The sequence below is a fragment of the Calidris pugnax genome, unplaced genomic scaffold, assembly GCF_001431845.1.
Source record: "Calidris pugnax isolate Ruff unplaced genomic scaffold, ASM143184v1 scaffold166, whole genome shotgun sequence".
NCBI classification, from domain to species: domain Eukaryota; kingdom Metazoa; phylum Chordata; class Aves; order Charadriiformes; family Scolopacidae; genus Calidris; species Calidris pugnax.
The window spans coordinates 829,184-845,425 of record NW_015090941.1 but is presented as its reverse complement, the minus strand read 5'-3'; positions in this window follow the sequence as shown (position 1 = coordinate 845,425).

The following is a 16,242-nucleotide window of genomic DNA, read 5'->3' as shown; positions in this document are numbered from 1 at the left end:
CCTTCCGAGGGACCATGGCCTGCAAGAGATCACGCTGGGACCGGGACACCCCTGCAAGGTCTGAGCTGCTGAGGAACCCCGGTAAGATGCCTAGAGTGGTGGAAAGACCCGTGGGGGGCACGGCCCATGCCCTGCGCCGCCATCGCCCCGTGAAGGGCTGGGTGTAGGGCTCGGTGTCAGGGGAGGAGGGAGTGGGATAGGCGGGAGGAGAGCTTGGGTGAAGCTGAGCCTGGGGAGGAAAGGTCCTCCCCTGACCCTTTAATTATGTATGTTCTCTTCTTCGCAACGCGGAGCAGTCATCAGAATTTGGTGCTAATTGGCAGTAAATTAGATTAACTAAAAATTTCTCCAGTTGAAATGTTCTGGCAGTGACACCTTGTTAACCTGCCCACTCCTTTACCATGCAAAGGGGAGTTTGTTTTATTTTTCCAACGAATAACTTATCACGGGAAGGTCATTTCCTCAGCTGGACATGAGTCCCCCCCCCCTCCGCCCCGGGCAGCCCCTCTGGTGACAGGGCCGAGGAGCGGCCACCCCGGGCCCGGGCGGCCCCTCGCACCCTCTGGGCCGTGGGGCGGCAGCTCCCTCTGAGGGGGCGCCCAAGCGGCCCGCACCGGTCCCAGCCGGCTCCGGCCGCCCCCCGGGGCAGGCGCCAGGCGGGTCCGAGGGGAACCGGCGCTGAGGAGGCGGGTGGGGCGGCTGGAGCCGCGCTACGCGGGGGCAGGGACACTCGTGAGGGACAGCCCATCGCAGCCTGCGGTGACCCACGCCGCGGCCCGGACACACCGAGGGCAACCAGTGACCCACGCCGGAGCACTGATCCCCCCTGAAGGATCATGGCCTGCAGGAAAATGCGCTGAGGCAGGGACACCTGTGGCAGACACCCCGCCATAGCCTCTGGCGACCCACGCCGGGACAGGGACACCCGTGGGGGACAGCCCACCTCAGCCTGCAGTCACCCACGCCGGGGCAGGGACACCCCTGAGGGGCTGCAGCCACCAGTGACCCACACCGGAGCACTGATCTCCCCCGAGGCACCCTGGCCTGCAGGAAGATGCACCGGGGCAGGGACACTCATGAGGGTCAGCCCATCGCAGCCTGCGGTGACCCACGCCGCGGCAGGGACACCCCGAGGGCAACCAGTGACCCACACCGGAGCACTGATCCCCCCCGAGGACCACAGCCTGCAGGAAAATGCGCTGAGGCAGGGACGCCTGTGGGGGACACTCCGCCATAGCCTCTGGTGACCCAGGCTGGGCAGGGACCACCCATGGGGGACACCCCACTGCAGCACCTGGTGATGGACACCCGTGGGGGAGACCTCACAGCAGCCTGTGGTGACCCACGCCAGGGCAGGGACACCCCGAGGGCAACCAGTGACCCACACCGGAGCACTGATCCCCCCTGAGGGACCACGGCCTGCAGGAGAATGCGCTGAGGATGCCTGTGGGGGACACTCCACCATAGACTCTGGTGACCCACGCCAGGGCAGGGACACCCCACATCAGCCTGGGGTCACCAACGTCGAGACAGGAACACTGGTGGGGGACACCCCACTGCAGCCTGTGGTGACCCACGCTGAGGCAGGGACACCCTGAACACCACCAGTGACCCACACCGGAGCACTGATCCCCCCTGAAGGAGCATGGCCTGCAGGAAAATGCGCTGAGACAGGGACGCCTGTGGGGGACACCCCGCCATAGCCTCTGGCAACCCACGCCGGGACAGGGACACCCGTGGGGGACGTCCCACCTCAGCCTGCAGTCACCCACGCCGGGGCAGAGGCACCCCCGGGGGGCTGCAGCCAGCAGTGACCCACACCAGAGCACTGATCCCCCCTGAGGGACCCCGGCCCGCAGGAAGATGCACCGGGGCAGGGACATCCATGTGGGTCACCCCACCTCAGCCTGTGGTGACCCACGCCAGGGCATGGACACCCGTGGGGGAGACTCTGCAGCAGCCTGTGGTCACTGATGCCAAAACAGGGACACCCATGGGGGACACCCCACTGCAGCCTGGGGTCACCCACGCCGGGGCAGGGACACCCCCGAGGGGCTGCAGCCACCAGTGACCCACACTGGAGCACAGACCCCTTCCGAGGGACCATGGCCTGCAAGAGATCACGCTGGGACCGGGACACCCCTGCAAGGTCTGAGCTGCTGAGGAACCCCGGTAAGATGCCTAGAGTGGTGGAAAGACCCGTGGGGGGCACGGCCCATGCCCTGCGCCGCCATCGCCCCGTGAAGGGCTGGGTGTAGGGCTCGGTGTCAGGGGAGGAGGGAGTGGGATAGGCGGGAGGAGAGCTTGGGTGAAGCTGAGCCTGGGGAGGAAAGGTCCTCCCCTGACCCTTTAATTATGTATGTTCTCTTCTTCGCAACGCGGAGCAGTCATCAGAATTTGGTGCTAATTGGCAGTAAATTAGATTAACTAAAAATTTCTCCAGTTGAAATGTTCTGGCAGTGACACCTTGTTAACCTGCCCACTCCTTTACCATGCAAAGGGGAGTTTGTTTTATTTTTCCAACGAATAACTTATCACGGGAAGGTCATTTCCTCAGCTGGACATGAGGACTTTACTGACCTTGGTGTAACGATGCTAATTTGCACTCCCTGGGAAGATGACACGGTGGGAACTAAGAGGAGTTATCAGGGACAGCGAGAAAAGCTGCCTAGATGGTGAGCTGGGTGGTGGGAAGGTGGGAATGGCTCCAAGCATCAAGCAGGTTTTGTGGAGTTTTACATTAATACAGCTGTCGGTGTCTCCAGGACGGTGCTCACCCAGAGGAACTGGGTTGCTGCTGCTCTTGCAATGGAGTTGCAAGTGATTGTTGCCCTGGGGGCGACTGAGTAAAGCAAAGATGCTTCTGTGGTGGGGGAAGAATGGGGACAGGAGATATTCACTGCAGTGAAAATAGGAGGTGGGGGAAGAATGGGGACAGGAGATATTCATTGCAGTGAAAATGAAAAGGCTCGGCTTTCTTTGAAGAGCAGCAGCTTTGCAAGAGCGAACAGCATAGTCTGCAGTGTCATGCACCATCGGGGTGCAGCTCCTGGCTGATGTGTCCGGGTGGTGGTTCTGCCGGGTCCTCTGCTCGAGGGCCACTGCTGCAATCTGGCCGGGGGCCACTAGGTGGTTCCCCACAGCCGTGGAAACTGTGGCCACGGGCTCCCTTGGGTGGGCACCCACCCGGAGGGTGCCGCTGGGCAGGGGCGGTGGGCAGGGACGTGCGAAGGGGCCGGCGGAGGCTTGATGTGTGTGAGGAAAAGAGAGAAACTGGAAATCCTCAGTGGTCCTCCTTTTTGAAGGTTTTTTCCTAATTTATTTGAAACCACCGCAGTTGAGGAGCTGTTTGGAAGCAAAGATTGGAAAATGCCTTCCAAAGACAGCACTAAATAAATGGCAAGGAGGGAAGCGGTGCTCCCCCATGCATGCATGTCACGGGTTTCTTACACAGGAAAAGGGCAACAGAACAGCATTACTCATGTTTCTCATCACACCTGTAGCGTCTCATTCCTGAAACAAAAAGGGATCTTGCTGTCTCGTCAGCCAGGGAGATGGCCTGGGGTTTAGCAGGACCTGCAGTGAGTGTAGGACACGCTGTGGCAGACGGAGGAGGCTGGTGGAGGGGTGAGGGCTGAGACCTGGCTTCTGGCTTTGAACTCCTGCCTTTGCCATCAATGTCCTCTTTGACCTTGGTAGTGTCACTGAGCTTCTCAGTGCCTCAGTTCCTCCCTGTGAAATGGGAACATGCAGGGGAAGTCCTAATGCCTTTAACGGGGTGGTGAACTCAACGAGCAGGCACAGTACACTTCTGTAGCTCTCATGCTGGGCTTAGTGCTGGTATTTGATGGGAGGGAGTAAAGAAGAAGTAGCCAGACTCTCGTCTGTGCTACACAAATTGTAATACAGGAAATTTTGTTTGAACATGAGAATAATTTTATTTACTATGAGGGTAAGCAAGCACTGGAACAGGCTGCCCAGGTTGGCTGTGGAGGCATTGCAGGTGTACATGCAGGAAGGCATCCTTTCAGGTTTTCAAAACCTGACGGGACGGGCCCCTGAGCAACCTACTGTAGAGCAGGGAGGTTGGACTAGATCTTCTCCAGAGCTTCTTGCCCTCAGCTGTTCTGTGAGTCTGTGATTCATCCCTGCAGGTTCTGCTTCCGTGCAGGAGAAATAACTCAAGTCTTTTTCAGAGGTGACCCCAAAAGAAGGTCTGGTAGGATCTGTCCTCTCTGGAGGAACCTCCCTGTGAGGAGGTGCTCCCAGAAGGATGTGTGCCATGTGGTGGTAGGTGGTGGGGGGAATGGGTGTGTAACACAGAACGTCATCACTACTCACTGTGTGACATGGGGGCTTTGCACAGAGCCAGTTCCCCTGCATGCCCAATAGCCTGGTTTTTGCTGGACTCCGTGGCTGTAGGGCTTCATTTGCACAGAGCTGTCATTCCAGACAGAGGCTTTTTGTTGGGGTAAATCTGAAGCTCTTGGTTTTCAGTGCAAAAATGCTGTCCCTGCTGGGGAGTTGGTCTGTCACGTTGTCCATGGCTCGGGGTGGCTGGGCCTCTGTTCCTTTCAGCCTTGAAATCTGCTGGTGGATGAGATCCTGCCCCATCTCTCTCCTCTCATCCTTGCCCCTGAAACATCTTACTGCTTACTCTGGGGGGTTATTTGGGATCCCGTGTCAATCCAACTCACTTGGTTTGTTTACACTGATCAAGATATTTAAGTTCACTCCTGAGTCACCTTCTGTGGGCAGAGGAGATGTGAGCACTGAAACGTCAGTGCTGGAGACTGAAGTCACATATGACCTTAAGTAAAAGGTGTAAATAACCTTGCTTCCCACTCCTTGTGTCAACAGCGACAGAAACCAAGACTCCCACTCTCTGGAAGAGTTAAAAACCTCTCAAAACCTCAGGCCTATGAGTCTCACTCTGTTTCTATGTGTGTTTCTAAGCCCTCTCAGGGTTCTGGCACGTGTCCCGCTGCCTTTGCCGTTCTGGGGGCACGGTGCTGCCTGTGAACCCCTCTATTTGTCCTGGAGAGCAGGCCAAAAGCACAGCCCCGGTGTGCCAGGTCCTGAACAAGCAGGTGAGCTGTACTTCTGTATGCAGTCAGAGGTTTGGCTGCAGCATTTAGAGTATTTAAGCTCACTTTGATCCCTGTTTGGCTGCAGCATTTAGAGTATTTAAGCTGACTTTGATCCAGGGTATCAATAGGTGTGGCCATAGCAGCCTGTCTGAGCCGCCTGAGGCCCCGGGATGACCTGGGATCAGTAACCATAGGAGGTCCATGCTGAAGCAGGCCCCTTGCTGTTGGCTTGTGAAGGCTAGATTAAAGGTAAAGGTAGGCTAAAGGTAGATCAAGGGTACTTTGGGTCTGTCTGTGCTCGTGCCACAGTGACCACAGAGCAAGGCTGTCCCTGGCTCAAGAAAAAAGGATGTTTCTTACAATGATCTTTTCCTCCATCCCTTCTCTGCTCTCTTTCAAGCCTCCTCTCCCCCTTGCTCTCTCCCATGGCCTCTGTCCTTCACATTTCTCCATTTTGGAGAGATATTTCTCGGATGCAGGACTGACCCCAAAGCCTTTTTCCAGGAAAATCAGGTCAGCAGAGAAAGGCATTCCATAAACTTGTCCCCAACACCCCTGGTTCTGCTTTTCCTTTCTCAGTGCAGCCTCCCCACATCCCTGGGCTGAGGTCAATGTACAGTCTGATACCCATTGATACTGGGAAGAGCCCCATCTGCTTTTGCTGTTAACTCTGAATGGAAAAGGGTTGTGCTCACTGCTTGTTTAATTATGCCTGAATAAAAAATCTCCTTGGGACCATTTTGTGAAGGACACTTTACAAATGTTTTGTGTTATTATTGTAATAATTTAGCGGGAGTTACACATGCATGGAGAAAAGAATAGACCTGACCGGTGCCGGCTTGCGGGTTTTGGAGAGTTGCCAGTTGCTGCCATAGAAAACGAAAAGGGCATGTTGCCCTCCAGGGCTGTGGTTTCATCTAGTGTGGGGCCTTTGCTGGTCTCCACGATGCTGGTGGTTTAGTTTGGGGTGCTCTTCACTGCAAACCACAGCTCAGGTATCCCAGGACAGTGCCAGTGCACAACTGCCATTTCCAGTTTGGGGAGTGGTGGAGGTGTCTTGCAGTTTGCTTCCCATTAGGGGAAGTGGTGATGCCAATGTTCAGTGGGTTCCCCTTGTGTCAGAAATGTCATCTTTAGCAAGAAGAGTGTGAACAGTTGCTCAAGTCTGACAATTAATTGCAGCAGCATTCAGCAATCACTTGTCTCGTTTATTTATAATTTTGAATGTGGTGGGGCTGCCTGGAGAGCCCCACTGAGGACTAATAAAATAATTTAGAAACTGGGAAAATTTAGAGATTGAGAGAATACTCTCAGCTGAAAAAGTCTGGAGGCTGGGAGGTTAGTAGGGAAAGCATCATATCTGCTTGACCCTCTCTTCCTCTTTCTAAAGGCAGAGTTAGAGAGAGGGTGCTCAGTGAGAAGAACCCTTAGTCTGAACCAGTACTACCATTTCTCTGGTCTTCTGTTACGTGTCACTGGGGAACAGAGCATTTACCAAAGGTGGCTGAGAAACTGCTGATAGAACAAGTTCTTGTAAGAAGAGAACTGTCTTGTGGAGACAGTTTTTATTCTTGGTGGGGACGGGCGGGGTGTTTAAAAGCTGTTGTCCAAGGGTGCTTGGCCAAACACCCTTAACCTGGTGTAGTGTTCAAAGAAGAAAGGTCTCTGTGGTGCACTATCAAATAGGTATCACAGCACCACCCTCCCTGACCTGCCTTGGGTCTCACCGTGAGGGTCCTTCCTGGCCTGTGGCACCCACGGGACCTGCCCATAAGTGGGAAATGAACTGTCTTCACAGGCAATCCAAGCAGAATGACCTTAGGGACAAAGTCATTTGTGGCATGAAAAATAGATATTTCAAGTTTACTCTAAGTTCTGGTAAAAAGGAAAGAAGACATTTTTACTCCCTCAAAACATTCATTTAATGCAGATTGAAACAGTCCTTTCAGTACTGTGTGCCTTTCCCTCTTACAGTTTTCTGAAGTAAATGTGAAGGCAATATCTAAGTAAAAATGCAGTAAAAAGAGGGAAATGTTTATTTCCAAGGTTTTCCTAAATATTTTTGTGGTTTTTGTTTGAATAAACAACCTAGTAAGCATTTGTGAAATACACCAGGGTCGCCAGGTGCTTCATCTGATTCATGATAAGGCTGCAGCTATAAATAATGTTAACAGCAATAGTAACTTGGTCAGTAAAGCTTGAAAGCAGTGTTAGGATATCAAATAAAAGAGTGAGCTGAATGGATTTAGCATGGGCATGAGGTTCCATGTAAGAGTCATGTCAGCACTTTGTCCTGTGGCTGTAGAAGACAGAAAAATCTTGAAGTTTTATATTTTTTATTATGGAACAGAAAGCTGGACTGGGACAGAGGCAAGAATATTTTCTTTGAAGCATTCTGCTGCTTTTCTGCAAAGTGATTCTAAGTAAGAGTGTCCCCGGAAATGCCTGGATTTCTTCTACAGATTAAAAGTCCATGAAGATGGAGGATAAAAGGGGCGTTAGCAATTAGCTCTGGTGATAAGTTTAGCTTCTAGAAAAGTTGGACTAGCGAAGAAGAACTATTAATTGAAATCCCCAGTTAATATAGAACTGTCAATAATGAATGCATAATGGAGAAAGTGCATTTAATTTTTAATTCTCGCCAGCCCCTTCCAAACAAATACGGTGTGTTAAATCTCCCTGTCACCTTCACCCATGCAAAGGGTGTTTGATGGAAGTCTTCATTAACCCCAGGTCTGCTCATGGCATCCTGCCAGGCCATTAGCTGGTTACTTACAATAGAAATGACTGGCACTTGGCAAGGAAAAGCCCAGGAGGATGTTGCCAGGTCCGGGACGTGGCAGGAATTAACTCGGTGGGACCATTGCAGGAAGGGGCTGAAATCCCTTGACTGAGCTCTCTGACTTGGTGAGGTCTGGACTCCTAATGCATCTGATGTGTGTTGGTGTCCTTGGGGGTTAATGTAGTACACAATCCCCATTGAGTCACCATTCCCAACTGAAATCACTGTTGGTTCAGGGGTCCCCTCTGCAGGATCACCTCCAAGGCAGTCATGGCAGGTCAGCTAAAAAAGTAAAATCCCAATTTGTCTTCTATAAATTGAAGAGTATGGATATGCATTCAGTATTGAGTAACGTGGTGTGGGCTGAATGAACTGCTTCAATCTTGAATGGCAGTGTTCACACAGGGACCTGAACCTGGGAGCAGATCACATTTAATGAGTCCATTTAGGATTTCACAAGGAATCTTCTACTGGAACCCAACTTGGGAAGAAAATCCCATGGGCTTCTGGTGAATCATAACTGGCCTGGGATTTCTGCCTGCTCCAAAGCACATCTCCAGACAGACAGCGCTTACTGGCCATGTTAACCCAGATGGAATAATCATGATAATGACAGGCATTGTGGGAGACTGAATTCTGCTTTTCTGCTGATACAAATCAGTACTGATTCTCCCAGGTTTGGTGCTATTAACAATGTGAAACTAGTGGAAGCTGAGTCAAAATCAGTCTGTGCTTCTCCACTGAAAGTGTGAATGGAGGCAAGCAAGGAGTCCTGACTTCACAGAAGCACTGACTCATGGAGAGTTGGCAGGACTTTATGCTTGGGATGGGTGTGAGGGAAGGGTTTATAGCTCTGAAAAGTCACCTTCTCTCTAACACTTGTCCCAAATGTGTCCCAACACTTACTATTTTTAGAGTCTTGCTCTCAAATGAGTTTGCCTAGGGACAGCCTTCTGGGGATTCAATTAAACTCTAGAATAAAATAAACACTATCCCATAGCAAGGGCTTGAATGCTAAGCAGAGTCATTATTTGAACAAAGTAGGGCTGTAAGTTTCAGTGTTTAAATGTCCTCTATTTTCATCAGCTAGGGGTCAGAAACAAGTGAAGATGAGAAAACCCAGTTCATTAACTCAGCTCATCCACTCCCATAGCCTTGCCACTGCTGCTCCAAAGTGATCAAAACACCTTAAGGGCATTTCCTTTGGAAACAATTCTACATTTTAGTGACTGAGTTTGAAGTAACTGAAACAGCTCCTGCTCTTTTTCAGATGATAAACCAACTGTGTTTGTGTGGGCAATGCAGTGACTGAGACCTGGGCTGTGGTGCTATTTGTCTGTTGAGTGACCTTAGGCAAGCTCCTGCCTTTGTTTTTCCTCTAATTAAATACTTGCTTGGTGCAGCGTGGTCCAACAGTCATCCCATGGGCCAAGTCTCTTAGATGCTTCTATCCAGATTTGTGTTTTTGGTTTTTTTGGTCCTGGAGAAGGGAAGTGGTTGTCTCGGCATGAGGAGAGGTTGGGTGAGTTACTGCAATAGTGCCATACTCCAAAAGTGGAGGAATCCCCAAATTGACATCTCACCCCAGAGTTACTGTGTTTGGAGTACCAGATTTAGATTCTGGGGAAAAAGAAGTTTGCAGAGATATGTTTGACAGCGTCTAGTGCAGTGCAGCTACAGTTTGCATGAAGTCTCCCCAAAATTTTATCAGAAATTCTGATCTGGTGTAAATTCTGGGTGATTCAAATTCAGCTGAAGCTGGGTTTGCAGCTGGTCGGTAGGTCCTGACATCGGCCAAACCCAACGGCCACTCTTTGAAGGCTTCTGCCAGCAGTCTCAGCCTGAGAGCAGCTCACAAGGCGTGTGGAGTCAACCTTCTGCTCCCCTGAGCACGGGGAGGCTCCAGATGGGTGTTGTGTCCAGTTCGGGGCACTGAACTTCAAGAGTGATGGAGACCAATTAACCGAGGAAACTGCAGAGGAGACTGATCAAATGATGAAGAGGTCTGGAAAACTCTGGCTGCCAGGGTAGAGAGAAATAATTGGGTTGTGTAGTTCAGAGAAGAGAAAACTAAGTGATAATAGCCCTAGCACACAAAAGGTGGGTGCAAGGAGGAGACTGATGCCTTCTTCACATCTGCTCTGGGTAGGAAATCACAGGCAGAGTCTGCAACAAGCAAGATCCAAGCGAAACATAAAGCAAACTTTTGTGGAAGAGATGATAAAAAAAAGCCCTGGAAGAAGGAGGAGGAGGAGGAGTGGGTGAGTGAAGTCTGCAGGTTAAACAAATACCTGGCAGGAAGGGTGTGCAGAGCTCCTGCTCTCCTGGGACAGGAAGGTGGACTCAACAACACACATCACACCCATTTTAACCTGACCCCAATGACATAAGTGCACAGGAAAACATCCACAGACATCCACAGCTGGCTGTACACATGCATGCACACCCTGCCTTTGCTTTTTTTTTTTTTTTTTTCCCCAAAAATATGCATACAAATGGTTTTAGAAAGCAGGGATCTGTCATTAGCTATCTCCCTGTCAAGTTCTTCTAGGTGACGCGGCCTCATTAATTGTAATGCTTATTGTAATAGCGTAACTGTCTCAGAACAGATTTTCTCAGGAGCCAATTCACACTGCTCAGTCAAGTAGCAGTCTTAGCAGCTCTCTTTTGTTGAGATGCTACTTTTTATTTATATCTCTCAGTCGAAAAGAAGCTAAAATAAAAATTGTCAGGATTTTTTAATCCAGTTTTGCTGTCACCTGTTACTGCTACTACACAAAAACTTGGGTCCATCCATTCCTCCGGATGACAGCTGGTCCCTTTCTCCTCAGTTTTGAAGCAAAAACAGTTGAGGAAGGTTTGGAGTTTTAGAGGAAGCATCAGTGTTTGAAGGAGAGTCCCCAGAATGGAATGGTACAGGGGACCTGTGGACCTTGCTTTCTTCTGGGGCAGTTTGTCAATTAAAATCAGTGATTTCTGTGGCGATCTATGAATTTTGGAAACAGTTGAACTGGAAGGATTTCTTGAGTCTGGGTCCAGTCTGTACAAATAGAAGTCTAAAGCCTAGATGGTCTAATAAATTGCTATCTCAGTTTGTTATATTACAGTCCAGGAAGGCCAGACCTTACATACTTCTTTCCTGGCCTTGGAGAACAGAGACAGGGCGGGTCAGAGTGTGATTTTCAGTGTTTGGGCAGGAATGGGGCTAAGCAGGCACTGAGTCTGTCCTTGTGAATTTTCCGTATGTTAATATTGATCATCTCTTCAATTCCCCTCCCTCTTTGCCATGCATTTATCTTAGTACATAAAAACAAGTATATTCCTTTTTCAGAGAAACTTTCCTAAGTTCTGAATCCACCCCACTTCTTGCATGGGTCAGTTTATGAAATCACAACATTTTCTGCAGGATTTAAACATCTTCTCTTTTCCTAACACAGTTGGGGTATTGGTTGGTTTTGGTTTTAATTGCTGTACTCCAGCAGTGCCTGTGCTGCTGCGGAGGGGAGCGGATGCAGGGAGGGTGGGAGAGGTGCAGAGGTGCTGCGGTGGCATTGGCACTTGCAGTCCCTCCTTGGGGACATCTGCAGGGATGTCGTTTCACAGGGACGTTTCTGGAGTATCATAGAATCATAGAATTGCCCAGGCTGGAAGGGACCTCCAAAGGCCATCTAGTCCCACCCCCCCGCAGTCAGCAGGGACACCCCCAACTAGACCAGGTTGCCCAGGGCCTCGTCGAGCCTCTCCTTGAATATCTCCAGGGAAGGGGCCTCAACCACCTCCCTGGGCAACCTGTTCCAGTGCTCCACCACCCTCACAGTGAAGAACCCCCTCCTCATCTCCAGTCTAAATCTGTTCCCCTCCAGCTTGAAGCCATTGCCCCTCGTCCTGTCAGTAGTGGCTGTGCACTTGGTGATTAAACCCAGCACACAGACTGGAATCAGCAGTGCCCAGTCAAGGTTAAAACTGGTTGAATGAGAACAGAATTTAGCTCTCAGGCTTTTGTGTTGGTCACCCTCTTACTTTAATTTCTGTTCCCAGTTTTAGGGCTTCCAGAGCTCCCAGAGCACTGTACTGGCCAGTAGTCGGACTGGGCCTATAGTAATTTTTTCTGGTTCACATTTTACTGTTTTCTAAAGGTGTGAGTGACACAGCATGCCGTGAACATGTTGCATATGGAAATAAAGCCAATACTAAATAATAGATCACTTTTGTCCACACTTCTCTTGCATTATTAATTTTTTGTATTACACAAATTTTTAGCTATTTCCCTTTTAAACCAAGAATTTTGGGAGCCCTAGTGGATGAATTCAAGGGGCACATCATGGCCTCATGTCAGTACCGATGCAATTAAAGGCAAGATTCCCAGCGGGGTGGAGAGCGAAGCAAGTTGGAGAGTGGAAAGGAGCTGACAGCCCAGCAGCCTGTCACACCTCCAGTGAGATTCTGTGCTCCTGTCTGTTAAACGGGTGTTGGCACTTAGGAATAAGTCTGGAGGAAGCATCATCTTGTTCAGAAAACATAGTCTCACCCCTCCTCTTTCACACCACAACCGCTTTGCTGTCCACCCCAAAGAGCGAGCGCTGGTCCTTGCACCCGGACTGGTGTATCTGTGCCAGCCCCAGAGTGTAGCCCCTGAAAATCATCATCCTGAGTTCAGTGTCCTACATCCCTCACCACTGTAATGAGTTGGTCCATACTATGCTGGGTCTCAGGGACTGAACAGCAGCCCTGAGGAAAGGGACTTGGGGGTGCTGGTGGATGAGAAGCTGGACATGAGCAGGCAGTGGGCAGCTGCAGCCCAGAAGGACAATCGCATCCTGGGCTGCATCAAAAGCTGCGTTGCCAGCAGGTCCAGAGAGGGGATTCTGCCACTTTACTCTGCTCTGGTGAGACCTCACCTGGAGTATTGTGTGCAGGTCTGGAGCCCTCAATATAAGAAGGACATGGACCTGATGGAGAGGGTCCAGAGGAGGGCCACAAGGATGATCAGGGGGATGGAGCACCTCTGCTACAAGGACAGGCTGAGGGAGCTGGGGTTGTTCAGCCTGGAGAAGAGGAGGCTCCGGGGAGACCTAATAACAGCCTTCCAGTACCTGAAGGGGCCTACAGGAAGGCTGGGGAGAGCCTGTTTAGAAAGGCCTGTAGTGACAGGACGAGGGGCAATGGCTTCAAGCTGGAGGGGAACAGATTTAGACTGGAGATGAGGAGAGGGTTCTTCACTGTGAGGGTGGTGGAGCACTGGAACAGGTTGCCCAGGGAGGTGGTTGAGGCCCCATCCCTGGAGATATTCAAGGTGAGGCTTGACGAGGCCCTGGGCAACCTGGTCTAGTTGGGGGTGTCCCTGCTGACTGCGGGGGGGTCGGACTAGATGGCCTTTGGAGGTCCCTTCTGGCCTGGGCAATTCTATGATTCTATGATTCTATGAACATGTGCTTAGCAGGGAAGACTGGAGCCCTGGAGCAAAACACAAAGGGAACATTTTGCTAGTGTCAGTGTGCCCACTGGTATGCTGACTTTAGAAGAGAGTGGTCTGTAGGTTTTAATGTGGAATGCATCTCACTGCTTTGGTATCTAAAAGATAAATAAAAAACATGAAACACTCTTTCAAGATCCTTTTTATGTTCAATGGAGAGAAATGAGGTCCTCAAGGGTGATTCACCGGGCCTGACTTAGCAGCGTGTTTTGGGAAGAAATGACTCACTTTTCTCTCCCCTGGCTATAAAAGGGGCATAGAGTGACTAGATCAGTCTTAGACATCTAACTTTTAGACCTCTGAAGTCAAAGCCCCTACTTGTCCTTTTAATGAACATGAAGGCTTTACTTCCAGGCAAAGACCCACCCTGGGGCTGAAGATGTCAGCCTCCACTGGGAGTTTACTGCAAGATCCATCACTCTCCATGTGAAATGCAACATGCATTCCCAACTTCACAGAGAATTTAAATGCAAGGGGAAGCTTCATCTCTTTACATCTGCCTGTTTCATTCCATTCCCCTCCTTTGGCAGAAGCAGGCTCTCAGCCGAGACCCCCCCCAGGGCTCCAAGGGGTCTGTTCAGTCACGAGCTGACACTCAACAGTCGCTCTTGGACTTTGTAGCAAAGGTGCCCAAGTGAATTTACAGGTTTTATGCCATTATTTTTTCCCAAGCTTGCTCAAGGAGTTACAAGTTTGATTGATGACTCCTTTCCTTGTCCCTGGAGGACAGAGATTTGCTGTGTTTCTGGACACAGCTTTTGTTACTGCTGTGGGTCCAGTACAGATACGCTCCTCTGTACAGCAGAGAGCTTGTGGGAGGGCACAGAAGAAGGGTGAAGGGACTGTGGTGGAGGCAGGGCAGGCAGCAGGGGTGGCTGTAAATGCCATGTCAGGGCACAGCCCAACTCAGATCGTGCTTTCTAATGTGGAAAGGAAATTTTCCGTGCCAGCAAGTGCCTGGCCTGGGCTGTTGGTACCCTGTCGCTAGCACCACCACTTAGTCATTCTCTCGTCATCTTCCATTTGAAGTGTCTGAATGTTACTGCGCTACAGAAAGCAGTCAAGGGACAGTAAGACTCTTTAGCCCCTCCAAAACAGGAGGGGCAGCAGGATTTCACCATAAAAACCCCAATATTGGAGACAGCAACAGGGAAATCTGAGCTTGACTGTGTCCGTGTAGAAGAGCCAAAGAGAGAGAACAAATAAATGAAATATGCTTTAAGGATTGTGCTTGAACACCAGTATTGGAGTTAACATGAACACAGTAGATCCAACATTTAATTCCCTACCAAAAAGGTGCCGTTTGTGCCCCCGACCTTTCACTGCTGCCCTCTTTAATCAAGAAATGCCGAGGTGGCGTGGCTTGCTGAAGCTCCCCGTGGCAGAGCTGGGGCATTTGATGTCTCTTCTGTCTGGCTGAAGATGGAGATACAGTTCACTTCTGCCAGACAGTGAACACAGATCTGAATGAGGCTCAAATCCCTGCACTGCAGTATCTCCTCTGTTTCTGCCTCTCTTATATGATGATAATTAGCCTTTCCTGCTTGCATAAAGCACATAGAAATAACATAAAAGCAAAGCTCCATTTTCAAATTAAATGCTATTATTAACATCTAGTGTTTGATGGATGATTATGGTGTTACAACAACATAAATACTTCTCTAGGGGCATTTGGCCAGTGATGTCCTAGGATGCTTTGCAGTTCCAACCTGATTAAAAATGAAATTCTATTACACATCTCTGAAGAGATTCAAACCATTGAATAGCAATCGGAAGGAGATTCTGCCAACTGTGAGGCATAAATACTGACGGTTCCAGCTACAAATGTTTCCAATTTTGTTTTATTTTATTTTTTGGTAGGACAAACTTATAAATTAGAAGGATGTGCCTCAAGAACAGCCTGGGAACATAAAAAAAGAAAGTAAATTATAAAGAAGTTCCAGAGCTAGACTATTACAGCACTATAGTGTGGGCAAGCAGAAAGCTTTTTAAAAATCAATAAGAAATGTCACTGGCAACCAGAGTAGATTTCAACGCCAGGGCAGGCACATCAAAAGGGGCTGAGAAAAGTATCACAAGAGTTTGAAAGAAATGTGTGTGTGCAGAAATAACAGCTGTGAATGGTGATTTTTCTTGGTGGCCAGAACAGCAAGGTGTAAGGCATTAGTTGTAGAAACAGCTCTTTGTTGGTCAGGCTGAGGTTGGCTCACAGCTTCCTCACTCCTAGGCAGGGATGTTCATCTGAAGCCTGAGGAACTCAGTAGCCAAGATCCGTTGATTTCAGTAGGGTTTGGTTCCCTGACTGTTGATTCTGATAAAAAAGCCAAATTCCCTAAAATTCTACACTGCATGATACATAAGCAGCAATCTGCAAATCGCAGAGCTGGTAGAGGTAAAGGAGATAAGAACTTGATAACCTGAATTTGAACAGCACTCACTTCTTTAAAACTATGTTTCCTGCAAATTAGTCCTCAGGTAATCCATCACCTTCTGTAACCCCCCCAAAAATCAGAGAAATGCAGCTATTGTGATGGGTTGATGGTTGGACTCCATGATCTGTCCCTTCCAACCTAGACAATGCTATGATTCTATTGGGACAGAAATAACTGGTTGTGCAGAATCAGGAGAGGAGAGCAGTCTCAGAAATAGGAAACAAATAGGAAGCCGGGGTGGGGTTGGGGGGGTGGAATTTGGGAACGGGGAAGCTATAGGTGCAGAAGTGATTTGGAGAAAAATATTATAGAATCATAGAATCATAGGATCATAGAATTGCCCAGGCCGGAAGGGACCTCCAAGGGTCATCTAGTCCCACCCCCCGCAGTCAGCAGGGACACCCCCAACTAGACCAGGTTGCCCAGGGCCTCGTCGAGCCTCTCCTTGAATATCTCCAGGGATGG